Genomic DNA, 25,274 nt, shown 5'->3' on the forward strand with positions numbered 1-25,274 from the left:
AGTAAGACACCCTTTATAATCTGATAGCAGGTAGTGTTGATTAGTATTCTGATTGGTCGAAAAGGTTATTTAGTCTGAATCAATATGGTTGCGATTCAAATCTTATTAAGAAGATGATATAATATTATTTTATTGTCAAGAACTAATTATAATAACACTGCTAAGCCATTTAATGGTTTACGTCACGTTGTCTAAAACAGTGCTCTTCAACTTTTTTACATCCGCGGCCCGGTGAAAATGGCAAAAATATTTCGCGGATTGTCGTCAACATAAAATAAAAATCAATGTTATATAGAATTTTATTTAAATGCTATAAAATTACATTTTTTGTTAGTGCGACATCTACTACTTCTTTTTTGCAAGCAAATTTGATATATAATACATGGTTGTACGATGTTTCTGAGAAACGAAGCGATGAACTAATACCCGATCGATTCCTCTGTTTGGTGACATTATTGATACAGATGAAAAAGTCTTTTTACACAAATATGAAATTGGAAAAACTAACAATAATTTGATAGCTTTTTAACTCAGAGCTAGATATCTAGAATTGTGATAATGAGTGTATTTTATGTTTTAACACCAAAGTGTCACCAGAAAATAATTCGATAAGCTTTTCTTTTTCACGACTTCTAAAAAAAATTTATTTATCCATAGGTTTCTGTTATGTGGATCTTCACTATGATTATTTATCCATAGGTTTCTGTTATGTGGAGTGTGATTAAATAAACGTCGTCGACAGGCGACTTTTCATAATTCTAATGCCTGCACTACAAGACCAAGGACGAAGAATATACTTCGGTCGAGTTCGGTTCTGCCCGCTCTACAGTGTCTTGGAACTTGTCCGAAGTTACCGAGAACAATAGGTAAAGTGGGGGTAATTTAGTCGACTTGGCCAGCTTCGAGCGCTTCCAAACATTGTCGGCAAAGGGACCGGAGTCAAAGGGATCGAAGTCGGAGCTGCTCTTTCGAGCGCGAGACGTGAGATGCTTCCTCGTTTGCTCTCTTGCGTGTTACGTGACGAGAGTGAGAGAGATAATGATATGGTGTTTTGTAAACTGAGATAGAACGAGTAACTCGGTTAAATTTCAGTATGCGCGTAGGTGTCCTATGATCAACACGCATGTCGAGCGCTGCATCGTAGTCACGTGGTTATAATACCACATGCTTATCGAGGATTTCAACAGACTCTTACTGACATCTTTGAATATTTTAGGGTACCAAAAGGGATTAATTATATTTTTAATCGTATATTCTTCTAAAAGATATCGTTATTATATTTTTTTTCATATAAAAGTACTTGATTTTGTTAAGAAAAATCGTTTTGAATATCCTTATGTATTTTCTTAGATCGGTTTATATAAATGTCACACCATAACGAATTCTTATTTAGAATCGATAGTGACAAATTTTAGGATAGTCACAGATGTGTTGTTCGTATTCTGAAGTTTAATTTTTATGCCTTGTGGTATTTTTAAAAAGCCGACAAAGATTTTGCGTAATTGAATATTTACGACCGAAAAGTTTTCACTAATATTGTATTGGCGAGTGCCCACACCAACATTTATAATTATCAGTAACGTAATTTTAATAATATGACAATTTGAAAATTGCAATTATTTGGCACATTTTTTGTTCGCGCACAAATATGCCAGCTGTACGTGACAGAAGCCGCCGTCCGGATGGCATATGAAATTTGCGACAGTGTGGTCGCTTACTCGAAGTTGTAGGTCTCGGCCGACTTCAGTTGTAACTTCGGTCCGGACAACTTCTAGAGAGTGTTGTGCAGGCATAACATTCGGTTTCTGGCGATTCCCCGAATCTTGTATCCCCGAATCGGGTAAAAGTTTTCACGGACCGGTGCCGGTCCGCGTACCACTAGGTTGAAAAGCAGTGGTTTAAAATACGCTAATTGTAAAGTGACTATTGTCAAGATTTTAAATTGCACTTCTTGGCTTCGTAAGGTAAATTCTATCTACATTGTTTTTTATTAATGACTAACGTGGTACCACAAATTTTTTTTTGATTTTTACTAAGCAATGGTGTTAAAAGGTTGAGATTTATTGGTCTAAATTGTACTACATGAAACTTAATGTAAAAATCCACTTTTAATAATAGATTTTCTACAATATCGCGTAGCGCTTCTGAATTGTTTTTTATGGATTGGTTCGCAAATTTAGCAAATCTTAATTAAAATAAAGTAATCTATGCTCATATGTAAAACAATATATTTACTTTTTGCTCAAATACAAGATTTAATTAGACAAAATAAATTGATCTTATATAAACATAATATGTGAACAACAATCGGGATTCAGAGAAAAGCATTCGACTGAAACTGCATTACAAGTAGTGATAAATGATTGGCTGTTGGCTAAGGATACAAACAAAATCAATGGAGCAGTTTTCTTGGATTTCAAGACAGCCTTCGAAACAATAGACAGAAAAATAATGTTAAAGAAATTGGAGAGTATAGGTATAAGTGATATAGTTTTAAGATGGTTTAATAATTATTTATATAAAAGAAAACAAAAAGTTAAAATAAATAATGTATATTCTGAAGAGAAATTAGTATCTTATGGAGTACCACAAGGGTCTAAATTGGGACCGTTGTTATTTGTTTTGTATATTAATGATATAGTTAATAACGTGAAAAAATGTAAAATTCATCTATTTGCGGATGACACATTAATGTATTGCATAGGTGATGACATTAAAGAAATTGTAAATAATTTAAATAATGAATTAAGTATATTAGAAATATGGTTAAAGAATAATGTACTTAAATTAAATGAGAATAAAACTAAATGTATGTTTATTAATTATAAAAATGTGTTAGATAATAGTACCAAAATAGTAATAAATAACTATAGTATAGAAATAGTGGATAATATAAAATATTTAGGAGTAATTGTTGATACAAAATTAAATTTTAAAGAACATTGTAATTACATATTAAAAAAAATTAGTAGAAAAATAGGTTTATTATCTAGATTAAGAAATATATTAAGTATAAATACAAAAAAAATAATTTACAATAGTATAATATTGCCCCATTTTAATTATTGTGCAACACTATTAAATATGTTAAATAAATTAGATAAACAAATGTTGCAAAACTTACAAAATATGGCAATGAGAGTAATCTTAAATAAAAATAGATTAACTAATTGTAAAAGTATGATTGATAGATTAGAATGGTTGAATGTTCAAGAAATATTGAGTATGAATGTTTTAGTATTTATATATAAGTTAGATAATAATATGTTACCAAAATATTTTAATAAGTATTTAATAAGAAATAAAGATTTACATAAATATAATACTAGAAATAAAGAAAATTTAAAGATAATTTAGTATAAGAAAACGAGTACGGCTAGGGGAATTATGTACGGAGGTTTTGATTTATATAATAGTCTTCCAAGAGTAATTCGAAACAGCAAAAATATAACGGGTTTCATAAATGGAATAAAAAAACACCTTCGTACATATAGAAATAAATTATAATATTAAGACTTTATTATTGTATATTTTTATTTTTTCTTTCTGTTATGTATTTTTTATATATTTTTATATATGTTTACTAAATTTGTTGGATGTAAAGATTAGCTATTAAGCTAAATAAATTAATAAAATAAAATAAAATAAATAATAATAACATATTTTTTTTATATAATTTATTTTAATTACTTACATATAAAAAATAATAATATCAAGATATTTTATTTTGTACTAATTCTCGTAAAAATATTAAATTGTATTAAATTTGGAACATACATTTAATATAATATTTTCTCTATTGTGAAAACGATCAATCTCAATCATCTTTTAGTGAATAGAGATCACTTCTGAGTTTCGTTTTATGTCCGTCAGAATCTTTATTTTGCGTCTCTTACAAAGTTTGTGTGACACATAAATATATATAATAAATAAAGTCCATAGCGTCATCCTTGCGTCAGTGATTCGTCATTATTAAGCGGCAGACAAAAAAAAATACTTGAGTTTTTACCACTGACGTATATATATATATATATATATATATATAATAAAGTCTCTGACAGATTTAAGATGATAGATAGAAAAAGGATTGCATAGTAATAGACACTTAAGCACTGTTAAAATTATGCAACTATCATCTCTAGATATGTAAAGATGACATGTTATATCAATCAATAATAATTTAATCAAAGTTAAGCAGAATATTAATTACTTTTATTTCGATGAAAAATCCATACATTATTACACCACCTTGACGTTCTAAATTATTCGATTCGCGTATCCATATTGTTTTCTAACATATGGGTTATGACAAAGTTATTTCAATATATTAGAAATAAATTTCAGTCAGATAGAAAACAGCATTAAAATAAAATGAATTAATTTTTTTGTATAAAGCTATTTAACTGATTATCCATATCAAGATTTTTTTTTTCATTTTTGTCAGCAAAGTTAACAGGCTATATAACTTATACAAAGTTATGAATCCAAATTTGACATTCATAATGTGTGTGTGTTCTTTCCGTAATGTTTTCAACAAGTTTCGCACAAATGTGTACACACGAACGTACACGTTTCTAATCAACAAAGTACATATAGCATTTCCCATAACCACCTTACCCGCTGTCTCAAAGACTGCGTCCGACGAGGTGGAACAAGATGAAAAGCTAATAGTTACACTGCAACTTTGAGTTAAAGCACCGGGCGTATGACACCGTCGAATATGTTAAAGTCCGCCTGAAACTGAAAGCTAATCTAACCGAGGTACGGGCTCAATATTCGCCTTCGAACACATAATTGATTGGACAAATACCCTGGACGGAGCGCGTAATCCAGTTTATCTTCGATACACAGAAGGATACATATACACACATGGACATATATAGACGAATTATCGCACAAAATCTGCGAAAAGCGGATTTTGCACATACGAAAATGGCGGTCATAAACCGCAGACGCCGCTAAAAAGAGATACGCCGAAACTCGCGCTGACCCTTGTCAAAGCTGGACACGTTGAATTGCTGACAGCTCGTGTTTTTCACAGACGCATCGTATGTCATTGCAGGGATACTCTTGTGTACCTATGTACGGCAATGTGTATAAATACGTATGTGTACACTTGACCGTGGACAAAATCGTATCCTATTGTTACAGCAAATCGTAGCGTAGAAATAAATGATTATATAGTTACAAGAGACGTGCCTTTGCAACGTTTTTCCCAAATTTGAAATAGGGATGTAATCTGTCAGACATATACTAGCGAATGTTAAATTGATGTTAAAGAAAAACCTATAAAAATCCTGTTTTGGACTTGTATACCCAGTGTTTATTGTTATTTTCTTGATATTTTTTTATAAACTATGATGCAGAGAACAAAATTATTTCGATAGGTAAAGTGATCGAATTTTTTTTATGGTTACTCTTCTCATTTAGGCAAAATACTAGGGTATTAGAGTAGAGCTGTTTAAATTTTGAAACGGTTGGCATACACTAGAATAATAAAGCTATTATTCTTTTAAAGAGTAACTATTCAAAATTGTATTAGGATTGAACATAGCGTGTAAGAAAAGAGTTAAACATACAAGTACATAATCATTTATAATATATTTTGAAAAAAAAAATATAAAAATGTCAGAATAAATTTAAAATCAGAGCGCGTGTAAATTTATTAATTTGTTGGCGATTCGCGTTCTGTACGATATGCTATTTCGTAGCATCCTCAAATATAGCTTTTACTTAGTATTTAAGCATAGCAAAGTAGAATTTAACGATATTTTTCTATATTATAAGTGCCGTATCCGTATTTATATCCTAGTGTTTTTTTCAAGGAACGTTGAGATATAGTTCATTGCATTCTCGGCGAAGCGTCTATTAAATTAAGTACTTTAAAAGTTACTAAGGGACGGTTTCAACTACCCGTCAATGTTGGCGATTTTTGGCTGAGAGCTATACTATTAAAATAAATAATTACTTAATATCAGCAAGATTTATTTTAAAAAAAAGGTTTTTTAAATCATTTACAAGCTCTCAAAAAATTACGCTGATACATTAAAATTTAATTTATTTTTTAATTTAATGCAGCAAAAATCTTGTAAAGAGACTGGATTTTTCCCCTGCAATGCATCTCCCGTCTGATCCAACTCTAATTATATTCCGTCGGTACATTTCCTCCTCACGTTCGTGCGAAGAGAGAATTTTTTAGCCGTTCTGTCTTTCTCTCTCACTCACACTTTTTGTGTATGCCCGGCGACTATCTTCGCATTTGCATCATTAGGAGCAAGGAGGGAAAAAGTATGAAACACAAGGAATTTGTTTGTTCAGACAGAAGGGGAAGCGAGTCCGGCTAAGCACATCGCATAATTATTTCCTGTTAGCATTAAGCTCGAGGCTTTTGCGTATAATTATTTTTGTATTAACCCTCTGTTGAATATATACGGGCGTCTTTATATTTTCTCATCTATGAGGGTTTTCGAATACGACCGCTACAATGGCAATTATTTGCATTGAGAGACTGCCACAGTGTTCGATATGGCAATTTTTGCTGCGCGTCCATTTTGTTGACATGCCATATAATGAGGTGTTACAGACGTTATTATGGTCTGATCGAGAATGGCATACATACTACGTATAATTACATCAAAATATTAAGTACATTTTAGTATATTTTTGCTAGGCTTACGAAGGATATTCGAAAAATAATAAGATACATAGGTTAAAATTGAGATTTAAGAATAATTTTAAACACTTTTAAAGCTATATTTTCCCATAGTCACTATGTTTCATATGCATTCTGTAAAAGTCTTGACTTCTTTAACATTCAATACTGTAATGTTAAAGAAGTCAAGAAAAAAAATTGTATGTATTTTTCTGTGCATAATGCCATTTCTAATAGTTAGCTAATATAAGTTTGGAATGAAATTAAGCAGCAGTATTTTTAGAAAAAAGTAATGGACCACTAAAAAACTTTGCATTACATAAACACAATGCAATGCAATGTAATGCATTTTTTTTATATATTTTGTATTAAGATATTCAATTTTTTTCTTCCTCAAAAGTAAATTTTTGTTGTGCAAAAGGCAAATTGATAATTAAAATGTAATCGTATTTTAGTAAATTATTTTATCCGTATTAGAAAATATAGCAATAAAAAATATTCTGATAGTTAAAAAACATGTAGTATGCTTTCATAATACATTTATTTTTAACCTAAAATAAAAATAAAGTTGATGAAAAATATCATAAGTAGGTATATTTTGTTATTGTGTAAAATTTTAGAGTGTAAGAAGTTCATTCAAGTCTTATGGTAGAATTTTGTTATTAGGCAAAGCAATAAGAGGGTAATAACTATGGAGCATTAATAAAAATATTTATATAGTATCTGATTGCAAAATTTTAATGTAATATTTGTTATTAAATTTAATAACTATTTATATAATAAAAAAATAATAATTAATTCATTATTAATAAAAAATAGATTTAAAAATATTTTTTTAAATTAAAAATACATTAATATTTTTGTAATTCAATAACTTTAAAACATATTTCGAGCTCCAATTGAAGATATTAACGTTGAGCAGACGTAAATAAATATTGAAAGTTAGAAAAGTAGACAATATTCTTTTTAATAAATAAATCAAAAAAGAAAGAGGACCTTCCATTTATAAATATCATATAAATATGAGTCTACAATCACATGGCGAATATTAAAATAACCAATTTTAGTTGGGTTAAATATTATTTGGTAATATAAACACATATCAAAGTTTGTGAAAAAATTACTAATCATTAAACGCAGTATATTATCTTTAAAATAAAAAAAATCGTTTAGAGCTCAGTTTTGCTATATAATTTTAGAATTGTATATATACTAAAAACATAATATAGTAAATCTAATATATGTTAACTGTGAATTAAATATATATATATATATATATATATATATATATATATATATATATATATATATATATATATATATATATATATATATATATATATATATATATATATATATATATATATATATATATATATATATATATATATATATATATATATATATATATATATATATATATATATATATATATATATATATATATATATATATATATATATATATATATATATATATATATATATATATATATATATATATATATATATATATATATATATATATATATATATATATATATATATATATATATATATATATATATATATATATATATATATATATATGTATATATATATAAATATAAATTGTATGTTATTTATATTTATTATTTATATGGGAATTGTAAATTATAATTTTACAATAAAAAGTATCAATAATAATACAGGTATATATATGTTGCAGTAATACAAGCAGACGTTGTATATTCGGATTTTAAAAAGCCTTCGAAAAAGTTTGTCATAGGTTATTGGTATAAAATTGTTGGACCTCGGTTTTTCAGATGATTAAACTTGGTTATTTTCGAGCTATTTGAGCGATCGTTGACAGTTCGTAACCTATGGTAGCCGATTTTTGAGAAAATATCTCATCCCTTTTTAGGCTACTTAGGGGTAATTTATTATTTACAAGAGTTACAAAAATACAATCCTTAATATGCTAGAATTGCACATTGATTTATTTAATGCGAGATAGAATTTTAATATTTTTGGATTTTTTTTATGTATTGTAAAAATACAATGCTTTGATTTTTTGATAAGGGTGTAGTGGAATAACCTGTTAGGTCACTATGCTTTTAATTTAATTTAATTTTAATGAAAAAAATACAATTGTATTTTAATTTATAAATAAAAAAAAACTTCAGCATTATTTATAGATTAAAAAAAATTTTTTGGCACAGTATTTATGTATATCAGCACGATACAGTGCTGATATATATATATATATAACTCTAAAACATACAAAGACATGCAAAGAAGCTGGTAGAATGATTTGATGCATAGTAGTTAATGGATTAGATTAAATAAACAAACAATTAACGAAAAAAACAAGTATATGATATTTAATTATTTTAAATTACAAAAAGTCATATTAAAAAAAAAAAAATTATAACCATATTAATTATGTAATATTTATTTTTTACAAATTGCAAAAATTGTATAAGTATTTAAAAAAAAATGGCTTATCGTATTAAACTAGAATAAACATTAATTATGCACAAATTCATAGTCATATAGAGTGTCCCAAAATTAACGCAAGATTTGAATTTGCTGTCATTTGTGCAGAAAATTGCCACAAAAGAGTGTGTATGTGCCAGTAAAACCGTGAAGGCCATTTGCATGATGTTATATTCCATAAATAATCATATCCTTTGTACTTTATAAATCAATAAAAAAATAATCTTAAGACTAAAGAATGTGAAGACACCTTTATAACAAATATGTCTTGCGTTTGGGGATTTACAACTAAATATTAATTAAAAACATTTCAGATAATTAAAAATAGTACTATACAATCATTGTTAAATTATCTATTCAATGCTCACACAAAAAACATATAAAAATTATAATTTTTCCTATAACTATTCTACCAAAATACTAATAATGGTAACTATAAATAATAGAGAGAAAATCGATTTTAAACAGAAAATTTAAATTCAGAAAATAGCTTCATAGCTATGAAACTAGATCTGTCGATTATTTATACATCCCTCAAGAATTTATTAATAAGTTTGCAATAATTTTTTTTATCATATATAAAAATAATGGAGAAAATTTATTTTTTAAATAATTTTATGCATCTTTAATGAAATAAAACGAAGTTCATAAACAATATTTTTTTAATATACTATTGCTATTATTGTTTTCTATTTATTTTTTAGTATATTATTAAGTGTACTGATTATATTTTTTATAAATGTGTACATAATATATGTATAATTTTATTGTATTAAATTGTAACAGCAAAATTAATTAATTATTACTCGTGCGGAATTACGTAAATAAATAAATATCTATTCAAAAAACTGAAAGTATACTAATTATGTGAAGGTAAAGTGAAAGGTAAGTTAGGTTAAGTTAAAGAAAATATGAAATCAAGAACTTTTTTATATGAATGAAGGTAAACTTTTTCTTGAAACACAATATTTTTACGTATTTCCGGCTTGTGTATAACTCACTAGAATTACCCTGTGTGACACTCCGTTAAATATGAATATTACAACTGTCTAAGAAATCTAACAAAATATCGTTTATTTTTTAGGCATGTGTATACAATGTAAATGATTACTGTTCCTTATCATAAAATATATTTATTATTTAAATTAAAATTCCGCATTACGCCGAAGAGCGGCTGGCGTTAAAAATTAATGCATCTCGAAAATCGACCAAATACTTGGAGCGTAAAAAACGGTAAGTTCGGAGCTTAAAGGCAGATATCTCAAAAGTTTCCGCAGAGTTTATCCAGAAGCTCCGGCGCTCCGTAGTAATATTATGTTGGGGTTTATGGACGCTTGCGGCAGAGCCACTGCTGCATAATGGCTTTAGATTGATTTTGAAAGATGTCGAGCCAGGGGACATAAAACAAAAAGGACACGGGGCAAAAGTGTCGAAACACGAACGAAGCGATAATGGAAGCGTTTGCATCGTAAAGGATGTACCGTGGACCGACGACGGAGTTTATCGCGAGACCGCAACACCTCTACACGCCGTTGGCCGCAAGCCAGGACACCTACGAATCGGCCAACCAGACAGGCGACAGGGCTGTTAAACTCGGGCTCTAATATAAGGGAGTTCGTGCAGATATAATGTAACGCGTGCTTAAAGCGAAGTGCATCGGATCACGTAAATTATTTTTACACCCCTGATAAGTCTATATATTACCCGAAGTGTCGAGATTATTATGTGCAGACATATATTTCAATATAATATTCTCTAAACCTCTAAGAGTAACAGTTAAAATTCGATTCTAGAATACATTCCCAAAGGCTTATAAAATAATAAATAGCATTGCTGTTACATCATGCTGGATAGATATAGGACATTGCTAAAATGCAGATTATGTTTGAGGTTATGTATAACATTACTGTTTGACGTTAAATATCTATAAAGATCCGGCAAATTAAGAAAAAAATTAAATTTGAGCCACTTAATCGCTGTTTAGTTTTAATTTAAATTTACGACATGGTTAGTACAACAGCCAAAAAATTAGCAGATACGACAATGAGCTACCCATCACAAATCAGAACTCTAATTATAGAAAATGTTTCTTCTGCAGTACAAGGAATGCTTCTAAATCATAACAGTCTTTGCAGAAATATTCAAAGAAGAAGATTTAAAAACTTAGATGCCCCAAATTATCCTGATTCTGGAGAAATAATAATCATATTAAAGCCACATTAAATAATAACAAATAAAACACGTTGAATACTCATAAAATTTTACGGTACATTTAACTGACATTTTTTGCAATGTTTTTCATAAATCCTCGCAAATGATTATTATCAAAAATAGCAAGTACCTCTAACGAAGGTCTTTAAAAATATGCAATATTTACAAGTCGACCAGAAAAAAATCAATTACCAATTCACTAGATGAGAAATACATTCCAAGTTATTCAGATCTGTTTTTTAATCTAATTATCACAACAATTATGCTGCTGTGAAATTGAAAGATAATAAAACTTATTAGTGAGACACGGTTGGCCTTAAAAGCATTAAGCGCATTGAAGCCGATTAAAAACAACATAAACTGACTCATCTAAAAGCGAATATATGTTTATTCTCAAAATTCCTTCGACTTCTTGTCAAATAAAATGACGTGCTTAAGCACCTCAGGTAAATTAACTAGAACTTGTAAATAAATGTATTTAAAAAAATCTATTATTGAAAAATCCAAAATATGTACGTGTTCTAGCAGAAAAAATAATTTAACATAGCAAAATAGATATGTTAAGTGTATAAATATTATTTTAATTTTACAATGTATCACGCGGTTGCTCACATTAATTAATAGATATCACGTACTTACGTAACTATATTAAGAAATAATGTAAGGGTAGTTCTAACACGTTTAGTTGTTAATTAATACCCTAGAAACTACATGGCACACATCAGATGCTCACACGAATGATTATTTACGAAGTTGTATCATCAACCTTCAAACAAGGGAAACATACAATTCCCTTAACTGGCCCGTGGCTTGCTCCCGGAATCTATTAGGCGATAGTTCACAACTTGGCCCTAAAACAGACTATATCTAATTTGTTCATTAATTATATCTGACCCACTTGTTTCCGACGCTTCGGTCACGGTCACCTTGCTTAATTCGGTTTAGCTTTATTGTAATATTTTTTGCGAAATCGCCCGCGCGTTTTTTCCCTGGAGGAATTTTGCGTAACATATTAAAGGCTTATGCGCATATAATTAAAAAACGAACAAACATATATAAACGTAAAATTATTTATATAAAACAAACAAACCGCTGCGCGAGCATTATAAACCCTCGATAAATTTTCCATATTTATAAAGGGCTTATGGTAAAGTTTCAACATCAGGTTTTTGACGTAATGAATGGACGAAGGAAAACAGACGAAGGGAAACGAAACGGGAAAGGGAGAATTCGTAAACGTCCTGGAATGTATAGTTTTTGATTTATTTAGGAAGGTTATAGAAAGAGATAACTTTTGTCAGTTGCGCGCCCGCGGATGTATCTCACAGTTAAAACACATTTTAAGAGTATGTAACAATGTATTAAAGCAATGGGTTAAATCTTTGCATTAACGCTATTACTTAAATAATAAATCATATTCGTATATTTATTTATACAATGTTCTTTGAAATACTGTACTTTGAAGTACTGCAATAATAAACGTTGCAATAAATAATTTAATATAATTAATAATACATGTATAAATTAATTACAGAACATTACTATTTATTTTAATATATTTTTAGTTAGGACTAATATAACTTGACTAAAACTTTTTATTAGTTCATTGAAGTCTAAAGGATGTTGGTGTAAGTTTAGCTCCCACCTCTTCTTATATACGTTCACAAGTTCCCGTAGAAATGTTTACCTAAGGGTATTTATTACGTATTGTCCTTCAAGTATTGTCGAACTTTAGTATATTGTCTCGAAATAGCCGAGTAAATTTGTAGCACATTCAATCAATCAATGCAAAGAACGTGTTTATACTTGGATTCGCATTTATTCGCAATATACATATATATTTAAATTAAAAATATTTAATATAAATATATATGTATATTGTATATAAATACTCTACTATATATGTTTATATAAATAAGAAAATGTGCAATAATTACTATAATATATTAGTAAATAAGCATATCAATAAATATTATAAACAAATAAAATACTAGTAATTGTAAAAAAAATTAATACGCAATAAGAACGAAAAATCTAAAAAATATGATTCTTATGAAAAGTTTAAGGAACCTTAATATTAAAATATAATTTCATATTTAAAGTGCAACATTAGTTTTTAGTATATTGAAATATAGATTATTAATATGAAACCCCAGTAAAATATTTTAAATATTTATTTATTATTTTTATTTAAAGAAATAAAAATATGTTATATAAACAGATCTAAGATAGTTTATCTTAAAAAACTTATTCTATTAAGTTAATCTATACTAAATTTTCGTAAGATTTTATCAAATATTACTTAAAGGTTATAATTTGTTTTGCCATATAACTGCAAAAACACACTGTTAAATCTGCGTTTAGCATTACTAATGTAAATATTAAATATTTTATAAGGCTTTTCATACAAAATCTCAACAATCATCACAAATTGTTCCTTGGAAAAAATTGATTTTTACGACTAAAATAAAATAAAGTGCCTGTAATATTTCAGTAATATTTTTGTGCTCAAAAAAGTTGTACAGAAGTGACTAAACAATTTCACACTAAGAGCAAACTGATCTTTCACATAGTTATTGTCTGTTTTAGATGAAAAATTAGCTCTATTAGAAAAAAGGATCAGATTTTTGGTATTGTATTGACAAGACAGTGGTGAGAGGCTTCTAAAACATGTTTGTTAGTTCAGATTTATTATAAATTCAATGGATAATATAGTTTTTTTAAATGGTAAATGCTTCCATCTCAATTTGTAAAAATATATTATTAAAGAAATGTTTTTACTTTATATTTCAATCACGTAATAAAACTATTTTTTAGTAAAAATATATCGATCTTTATACAATAGCTGCCTGAAAATATAAAATTTATCTTAAAAAATAAAGTTGAAAACTAACCCGCTTCATTCGATCGCACGACAATAAATTTTCACGAATCACATTATACGTACGAGAGGTTAAAATTTACGTCCTTCGTCATATGGAACCGAGGAAATATTATATATTAAGGAAAAAGCGTGGCCGCCTCGACGTTTTTCCTTTGAAAAATATTTATCAACTTGCTTTGTAACATGCCTTTGCCTTTTTTTAATATCCATTTATTTTACGATCAGAAAAAAACAAACTCGCACAAAGTGGCGCGCACACATATCCTTGTACATGTTTTCGTGCGGCCGAGTTGTTTTTATACGCGTTTGATTTTTATCGACACTTTTATTATGCATATACGAAATCCTTTTTTCAAGCATATATACACAGAAGGATAGATATTTAACTGATGCTCTCGCATGACAAATGTTGTAAAGCAGTTTGGCAAATTAATGGCGGCATTTATTGTGTGTACGAAACGCTTGAATCGCTGCGAATTTGTGTGGATGTCGTCCAATTAACTACGACGACAATGTGAATTGTTTGGCACGATAGTTAATGCAATTTCATGTTTCGCATTATGTGCTAGGATGCGCATCGAATTTGGTGTTTGTTCAATTATGACGTGATATTATTCTTGACATATGTCGATAATGGGAAAATGCGGTACCAGTTTGGAATACCGCTGCAATTAATTAAATTAAATTATAATTGCGGGTCAGTATGAATTTATCGCACATTTTAGGTGAATACGAATATAAATTAAAAAAAAATTGTCCAAGTATATTTTTTTGTATATCTTTTAACAGTCCACCCACGAACACTATAAGCATATTTATATAATGATTTAAATTATTGATTATTAACTGTAATGTTTCAAAAATATAAAATTGTCATAAAAATAAAAAAAGTAAACTGGCATTACGGATTAATTTTAATTCAACAGTAAAGTCAGTCAATTTATAATTTAAGCCTTTAATTTAATGATGCATATTTATTACGAATAAATATGCATCATTGTGAATTTATTTGAGCAAATAAAATTATTATTTAAATCTTTAAAATTATCGTAGAAGAAGCATTAGTATGGATTTGTAGAGAGCAACTTTGAATACACACTCTCTAAATGTAACTCTCACCCGGGGCGGTTAATTAAAAGGCAGACAGGTCAAGTCGCCGGGTGACTTATAAGTCGCAATAAAAGTTGCGAAGTTTTGGTCCCAGCTGAAATGATATCTGTCGAATAACAAAGGCACTTAAACGCTTTTCAACTTTCAAAGTTTATCCAAGTCAATGAATCCCGATTGCCGTGTACCCTGGCGAAAACAAGGGAGAAAAGTATTCGAGTATGAATCATGCAAAATATATGTGGTTTACAAACAAGAAGAAAAATGGAAATAAACATTTATTTCGGCTAATTAAATTTTACTATTGGTTTATGAGTAAGATATTATTTGTCTTGAAGCATACTGTATGTAAAAATTATTTATTCGGACGGTGAAATCGTTATTGTTGTTCATGTGCTATAAATTACAGGATCAAATGTTTGGCAATTAATTCGGGCGAACATTGTAGCGAGCTTGCGGTCAGCGATTTGAGAATTCTAACTGTTAGAATTTCGTTCAATTAATCACATAATTTCAATTTTGTATTTCAGCGCTTTGACCGTATTCATACATTCAAGTGAGCCATTCAAGTATTCTCGATATTGTTCAGGTATTCTACATAACCTTGTCCAAAATAGTTAGGTATTTGTATTAATATGTTATATATTATTAATTTAAGAAAATGTAAATATAAATAAAATGAACTATATAGTAGTTTACTATTCTATAAATCCAGCTACAAAAGTTTTTTTAGGCAACCTTCTAATACAAATTTATTATTAAATGATGGACTGTGTAGGGCTAAAACCGGTAGCCCCTTTTACGCTAATCAACTTTAAAAGTAGTGTGGATCGTATTTAAAAGCATTTTTCACACAAGTTCATTATTATGAGCTAAAAGTGCTTCAATACATGTCACACTTACACATAACACGATTCCCACTTAGGGCCTATACGCACTGTCGGCTAGCCGCCAGCGACTAGCGGCCGCCGGCCCAAAAACGCAGGTAGCTAGGCTAGGCGGCTAAGCCGAGCGACTCGAGGTCGGGTAGTACATTCGCGAAGAAATTGCAATATTAATTTTAAAGAGAAAAAAATATTATTTTAATTTCAATATAATATTCAATTTCCCCGTATGAAATATAAATGTATATATCTCACACAATTTTTTAGATGCTAAATTCATTAAATAAATCGAGAAGCAAGAAATAATGTAATATAATTATACATATTATTTCACAATATTTTTTTTCGTTATCAATATTCATATAAAATTATTGTCAACAATTCGGGATTCAATTTCTACGATGAACTTTTCTGTATCGAAGCCATTTTGTGTGAACGATGTATAAGTCGCCTCGAAAGTCGCTCCTCGTGCGAATGCACCCATCTAAACCCATGCTTTTATAGGTTGCCGCGACAGGCAAGTCGCCTGTGCATCACCTCTGCACAGGATCGCGCCTGACGCTCCGGCGACTCGGCACCTGCGTGCGTATGCACCCATTTAAAACCATATAACTTGCCTGTCGCGGCAACCTATAAAAGCATGGGTTTAGATAAGTGCATTCGCACGAAGAGCAACTTTCGAGGCGACTTATACATCATTCACACAAAATGGCTTCGACACAGAAAAGCTCATCGTAGAAATTGAATCCCGAATCGTTTACAATAATTCTATATGAATATTGATAACGAAAAAAAAATATTGTGAAATAATATGTATAATTATATTATATTATTTCTTGCTTCTCGATTTAAATTAATTTTATTAACATAATACAGAAACATTTATAATTGCATTTGGGAAACAAAAAGTGTTTCATACGGGGAAATTCAATATTATATTGAAATTAAAATAATATTTTTTTCTCTTTAAAATTAATATTGCAATTTCTTCGCGAATGTACTACCCGACCTCGAGTCGCTCGGCTTAGCCGCCTAGCCTAGTTGCTTACGTTTTTGAGCCGGCGGCTGCTAGTTGCCGGCGACTAGCCGACAGTGCGTGTGGGCCCTTATTGTATAACGCAGGGTTTCCTTAACCTATACTGCGATGGAACATTTCGTCTATCCTATTTTTTTAAAATTCAATCCAGTCCTTAATGCGCCATAAAACAGTAATGCATATATTTTTGTCAGCCTGCTTATCTATGTCTTTCACACGTGGCTTAATGAGTTTCTCTCCAATTATATGAGCTTCACCATGAAGTCCAATTTGGTAACTCACGCGATAAGAAGCATTTTCATTTTAGATTTAGCATTTCAATTCAAGTAAATCACATTGCTTCTTGAAAAAAGTATATTTTTACTTAAGTGATCAGCGTATATCATTTAAGCTGGAGCCAAAAAACTATTTGCAAATATTTTATTGCATAAACACACATTATATCAGAAGCATCTGAATTGCTAATAGACGTAAATCCAAAATGAATATAAATTCATCGTACTTGTTTATGGGTGACATTTTTTTTTAATATATGATTTTGCAAAAAATACAGTTTTTATATATTTTCTAAAAAAACATAGATAGTTTTATAATAAGAGAATCAATTTTGTCAAAATGATATTTTTACGCAAATTTAAACTATTTATATTTTCAGAAGTATATAGGCCTAATGTCATGTGAATAATTAGCAGATAGTTATGATAAAATTTTTATTGAATTCTAATCATTTTAACAACACATACTCAATTGTGAAATAAGGAATGTTCCCGCAGAATGGTTTTCTTCAGAATTTAGACAGCTGTATGCTGAATACTAAACGCGCATTTTAAAGCTGTTTTTAATATCTTTTAATTAGATTTGTAAAAAAAAATATTAGTGCGAGCAATCGACTTGACAATCTTGTCAACTGTCGACAGACTAATGGCAGTTGGCTGTAACGTCAGTCGGGATTTGTTAGATGAAGAAAAATAATATGCCTTATCTCTTTTGTGTGCATTGGGTGTGAAAAAATAGTCCTAAGGGCCCATACGCACTGTCGGCTAGCCGCCGGCTCAAAAACGTAGGTAACTAGACTAGGCGGCTAAGCCGAGCGACTCGAGGTCGGGTAGTACATTCGCGAAGAAATTGCAATATTAATTTTAAAGAGAAAAAAATATTATTTTAATTTCAATATAATATTGAATTTCCCCGTATGAAACGCTTTTTGTTTCCCAAATGCAATTATAAATGTATCTGTATTATGTTAATAAAATTAATTTAAATCGAGAAGCAAGAAATAATATAATATAATTATACATATTATTTCACAATATTTTTTTTTCGTTATCAATATTAATATAAAATTATTGTAAACAATTCGGGATTCAATTTCTACGATGAGCTTTTCTGTGTCGAAGCCATTTTGTGTGAATGATCTATAAGTCGCCTCGAAAGTCGCTCCTCGTGCGAATGCACTCATCTAAACCCATGCTTTTATAGGTTACCGCGACAGGCAAGTCGCCTGTGCATCACCCCTGCACAGGATCGCGCCTGACGCTCCGGCGACTCGGCGCCTGCGTGCGTATGCACCCATTTAAAACCATATAAAGTACAGTCGCCGGCGGCTAGCCGACAGTGCGTATGGGCCCTAAATGTTCTGTGGAATACAGTTTGTAAAACCCTATCTACCTTATGAGACCATATGAAAAATTCAATATGAGATCTTTTTATTTTGCCCAAAACATGCTATAACATAACTCATTAAATATGTTAAGATTGTTAATGTAAAATACTACATATAAATTATTTAACTTTATATTTTTTTTTGTTATATTGCAGAAAGCATACATGCAATATTTTCATGTCAAAAATCCATTCAGTAAACCAGTGCTATTTCACATAAATAGACATTTATAGCAGCAGGTTCCTGTTGTTGTCACCTGAAAGGGCAATTGAATGTCTGCTCTCAATTCAAGCAAATACACTATTGTGCCATACTTGAATACGTCAAATTCTGAGTGCTTTGGTTTAGATAAAAAGAAATGCGCTACATACAAAATAGGATCATTAACATATTTTAGATTTTAATGATTCACGATCGTATATGTAACAACTCTCTACACTTAGTGAAGTATTCAATAGTGGCACGTACGTAGTGAGAGAAGGACGTCTGTTTGATCTATTCTCGCCTAGGGTCCTTCCTCAAAAACGTGTGTACCTTCTTGGCGATTTGGAAATATATTGAATGCCACAATGAGCTTTTTCGTGGCAGTCGTGAGGTCAAAAAGGACCCTTCACACCCCGTAGAATTCGGTTTCGCTCATGCATCATTCAGCAGAAGACCGACGGGCCCCGGGCGATTGGCTTTTGCCGCGCCCGCAACTATTTTGAAGCGAATTTGCATTGAATTTGTCAAATATACGTTCATATTAAAGATATATATGTTTGTATTGGGTTCGTATATGATTACGTGCGCATGTATGTATATAATATATTTGCTTTAAAAAAATATTTATTGTAAACGAAAGGGTAATAATTTATTTATTAGTCACATTAGGCGACTTATTTATAGCAATGGGAAAAAAAAAGAATTGAGAATTTAAGTTAATTGTAACAATAAGGCAAATTTCTATAATAATATTAAACATATAATTGCCATAAACATATAATATATATCTTTAAACAGTATTTCATTAGTCAAGCTTAGTCAAATGTGTATTAAAATTCTGTTTCAGCAGAGTAATGCTACCGTTTTAAAGATTATTTGCACTAAGGATAGTTGTTTTACTAGGCAATTTTTTTGTCCATTATATTTTCGATTAACTAAAATAGCGTATTGCAATTGACATCATCACTTGAATCTATAAATTAAATTAATTGAATTTTACATAAATTTATGACAATTGTATGTGTTTATAAACGGCTATAAACCAATCGGGGTTTGAATCATGTCGGGGTCACGACATTTGGGTCTTGAGGCTAAAGGGGTGTGACCTCGCAGCCAGATAGACGCCGAAAAAGTTAATAATAGTTTATTTTTATTAACATATTCCGCTATCGGGAGATCTTAGACGGCAAATTTTAGAAGCGTGTCTAGTTGTATTATTGTCGGCTGTAATTTAGGTAGACTTTCAAGTCTTGATGTGGTCTCTGCTACTATGTAGCGTTTCTTTTCGTCTGCCTTATGTGACCAAATAGCACATATTTTATTATGCTTGTTCGAGATAGCTCTAGTGAAATGCAAATAAGGATTTATGCAAGGCAATTGCATCACTTATTGGATACATGTGTTCATGCCTTAAAAGAGAAGCGGTCCAAATGATCACTTAAGCGATCGATAGGAAAATAGTGAAAAAATAATAGTATAATGTGCAAGGTTAAATGTATTGTTTATTGCGCGTCCTTTCCAAATAAAGAGAAGTATTTTAGATGGTTTGTGAAATATTAAAATTAATAACGCAATTATTTGATCAAAGAATTTTTTCTTTCATAAATTCACAAACCTTGTGTGAAGATATTGAAACAAATTACCAATATGAAGGGATTTTTCGACAATCGAGATTTTGGTCGAACATGTGTTACCTTTATGGAAAATTTTAGAATTTACGTTCTAACTTAATATGATATTTTTCCACAAGCCGTTAATGAATATTAATACGAAACTTGTGCGGCCTTTCGCTACAAATTCAATTTACGATCGCCGTAAAAGTGCAATAGCTGTAGAGATCCACTTAGTGGCCTGGCGGAGAACTAGTTGGCTCCGTTCACTAATGGCGAATAATTAAATACTTCGGACGAGGGCTGTTTTATAAGTTGAATCAGAAATTTATGCACGCTACTCTAGACTTTTAAACTTTTTTGGTATGTTTTATTTCACGTTTACCTTGGAAAAAACGTGACACTTGAAGTTCACGGTTGAAATTTTACACAGAGCTTTCATCTGCGGAAATCTTTTTGGCTGACATGGCTTCTATTTTTATTACCGTAGTGCTATTTTTTCACAAAATATAACATTCAAATATATTATTTATATACTTTTGTATACTATTTATATTTTTATATATTTTTTTAATTCTGCAATACCAACATTGCAGTACTAACTAGCTATATACAATACTATTAACATTTTAGACATATGGTTATTTCGTGCTGCGATAAATAACTAGTTTTTGTTGTTATTTATGTCATAATTGATATTATAATTAATTATTAAATAAAATAAAAATAATACACATATTATACGATGTGACTTTTATGAGCTAACGACTTAATTATTTCGTCCGCATTAAGACAATGCTCGTTATATGATATAGCGTACAAAATTGCTACAGAAGTGTACCGACGAGAAGTCAACTTGAAAGAAATATTGGCGGAAGATTGAAGAGCCTTGAGAAAGGCACTCGAGTGTTTAGCCGGAGGGGAAACTTTTCTCTCGAAAACAAGGACCAGAAAGGATAATACAACGAACGAGCCAAGTGTAAAAAAATGTTCGATAACTGATCTGACTGGCGGCACAACTTTTGATTTATTTCACGACGGACAAGGGTTCGGCAAAATTTGCATGAAAACCAAACTGGACTCGTATAATATGCGTATACCTACGTATGTATAATTTACACGACGAGTATTCAAATGAGTATCTTCCAGATGGAAATTTCGATCCGCACGTGTCGCACGCGCGAAAATCCACACGCTGGATCGGAAAGGCACGAGGCTGATAAATATGATGGACAATAGGATTTTATTGCCTAGCCCGACATTAGAGTAACGCCGATGTGGCTGATACGATATCGGAAACGATGTTGTAATATCTATTTCAGATCACCCTGTGGGCGTGAAAGCGATCGAAACAGGCAGGTCGAATGGCTGAAAAAATTGGGTGGATATTGTTTTTAGATAGGTATGTATGCCGAAAGAAGGGCAAAATATAGATCGATTGGGAAAATGTATTGAAATCCAGTGGCAGGTAAGTTATTATATTTTAATTTAATTTATTTAAGAAATAAATTGAAGTAACATTAACAAATTAATAGATTCTTATGATCAAATTAGCCTGATATTAAATTTATGTTTATTATGTTTAAATATAATATAAATACAGTTATTCACCCAAAGTTTTTTTATCATTGCAAGATGCTTTTGATCTTCAAAAGAATAATTTTGCTAAATCGTTCATAATTAATTATTAATTAAATTAAAAAGAATTCTTCTTACAAATATAATTTTTGTAGTTAACCTTACCTAATTTAAATTTTAACACAATGCGATAAATAAGTGATGTATGGATTACTAAATACGATGTGATAATTTTTATTACTAAAAAGTTAATTATTTAAAATTCATGTTTTACGATAAAAATCAGTGGTTAATTAAAAGACAATACCTACAAAGAAGTCCGGACTTTTTGTAAAAAAAAATATTTTGTGTTTAGTGAGTTTACAAAAGGATTGTGTATTACGGAAATTTTAAACACGTACAAATAATAACATCAAGCTTATACTGCAATCATCTGGATCGTTTTCAGAATTATAGTTTGCACTTGGCAACAGAAGTAGAATACTTCTACAAAACGACAATGCTTGTTCCATGTGGCGAAATTAGCTCTATAAATCAAGGACCTATGCTGAAGGTTTTATCTCATATGCCTTATTTTCCATCTGACTATTGTTTATTTCGACCAATGTAACACTTATTTATTAATTAAAATGCAGACGATGTGAAAAGAAGGTTTTTTAGTTTAATTTAATATAAAAAGTCTGCAATATTTTTTACTAATGGAATTGAAAAAAATCCCGAAAATTATGTTTTTAAAATAAAGTTATATTTTTATTAAAAAAACTGACATTTATAATAGGGCTATCTATTTTTTTTATATTAATATTTAATTTAAGTGGAAAACCTTAAGTAAAAATCAGTATAAACAATATTTTTAGAGTCTCGAGATATTGAGACATTTACATTTTTACTTATATCATATTTTTAGTGAAGATAATTGTAATAATATACAAACATACTATTGCCTAATATGTTTTATAAAGTATTGTATAACATATTTTTTGGTGATTTAATATAGAGCAGGTATAATAGTTCTATAATATATATTTCAGCAAAATAGTATTTATTAATATTATATTTTTTCTTACATAGATATCACAGAATTATATGACTGAATAACACTTCACTGACTATGTAGTTTATAACATGCTAAACTATATAGTTTTTTTATATATTATATTTTCATTATAGAAAGGTATATTAAATGTCTTTTATTTTCTGGTTCATATTTTAATAGTTTAAGCAAAATTAAATTAGCGTGCTTATTAAAAAAATCCCATCAAAAGACATTTTTTAAATTTTTTTTTAAATGATTAGATGAACTTGTACAAAAGGTCTTTACGTACATATATTTTACCCTAATATCATAATTATTTTTATGTGTAGTGTGCTGTTGAGCTATATAATATATATTTACAAAATTATTATATAAAACCATAGAAAATTTAAATCAAGTAGTGAAACTTTAAGTATAAGTTAAAATTGTAGGATCATAAATTATATTATTTAAATATTGACTTACGAAAGATTATGTTAAAATAATAATAAATTTGTATTAATTAGAAGCGGTAAGGATTTTGCTTTCACCTGTAAAACATGAACCTTGATGCATCTAAAAATATAATTTATGCTCGGTCTTTTCTATTTTGGATCCAATATACCCATCAAACTGTGCCCGAGTTTAATTATTTCGCCAAAAGTTAACCCAATGTAAAGTTAGCGGTGATGTGGTTGCCCATAAATAAACTAAAGTGCTCTTATAGTCAAACAACCGCACTATAACTTAATACGCATATATCTATGCGTATTTATATACATAAACACACATAGCATGTTACACATCGTTTTGTATTTATACAGTGTTAAGTGAAGAAACGTCGTGCACGTATTTCGTATTGTGGATAAACAAAAAAATGTATGTAGTATAGTGAGAAGAAGAAAAAGGGGTCCTCCACTTCGGTTTTCCGTAGGCGTGCGAGCCGACGGCGAGAAAATAAAGTTTGCCAGGAGGTTAGGGGATGAAGAGAGTCGAATCCCAGTTGGGGAATCCATCTGGATCGTGCCTGTCATATTGCCTATCCGGTTTAGGGGACAAAACAATGTCAGCCGCCCCGGGGATACCGTAATTTAGACGTCATAAGTTTTACGATTCGTCTGCATCCACCTAGAGCCATTTATCAAGGGGGTTGTTTAATTCCAAAGAGTGCCTTTTCTCATACGGATTTCGTGCGCTTTCGCCGATGGGATACATCCTTCACAAATCCGAGCCGCGGGGCTCTACTACGCTTAAAGCCTTAGTAGAGCGGTAGAAAGTGGCAGCTAGGACGAAAATTAGTGTTTTATAAGGGTAGTTTAAATTTTAGTGGGCTGTTGTCTGTAAATTACATTGTGTTATATAAAACGTTTTTTATTAGGTTTTAAAGAATATTGCCAGTTTTTTTATGTTTATTAGAAAAGGATTTAGTGGATTTATTATCTATCTCAGGAAAACGATAAAGTATATGGGCTATTAAATCAATGAAAGAAATGATTCGATATCATTGTTGCTTCTTATACCCAGTGAATTTATAGAGGCTTTAATCATTAGTTAATCTTGATAACAAAGAACTATACACAATTTATTTATATTACAAAATCTATATGAATATTTATTTTAATCTTACATTGTATTTTTAATGCAATATAAATATATATATTTTGTGTTTATTATTAAAGACCTATTAGGAATAAATTTAGGTTTTAAATCACTTTTTTAAAATAACCTAAATTAACAATTAGGCTATATTTAAGTGTGACTATTCACGCCTTGCAAATTATAATTTGTAAGAGAAATATGTTCATACTGCAGTTAATTGCTATTTAAAAGTCAATCAATATCACATAAAAAATATAAGTAGTGTAATAATTTAAATTTTTGATTAATGATATTAATAGATATTTGCTATTAAAATATGTCATGATACATCTACAAACTTTTGATAAGACCCAA

At 29.6% G+C, this 25,274-nt stretch overlaps 1 protein-coding gene across 1 annotated transcript in view; it reads right to left on the minus strand.

Annotated features, from left to right (window-relative positions):
- nAChRalpha2 (nicotinic acetylcholine receptor alpha2) overlaps positions 1-25,274 on the minus strand; it is a 119,737-nt gene that overhangs the window by 53,142 nt on the left and 41,321 nt on the right. The window lies entirely within an intron of this gene.

This window comes from Plectrocnemia conspersa, unplaced genomic scaffold (genome assembly GCF_051122295.1).
Source record: "Plectrocnemia conspersa isolate PC_06_02 unplaced genomic scaffold, ASM5112229v1 ptg000001l, whole genome shotgun sequence".
Lineage (NCBI taxonomy): Eukaryota > Metazoa > Arthropoda > Insecta > Trichoptera > Polycentropodidae > Plectrocnemia > Plectrocnemia conspersa.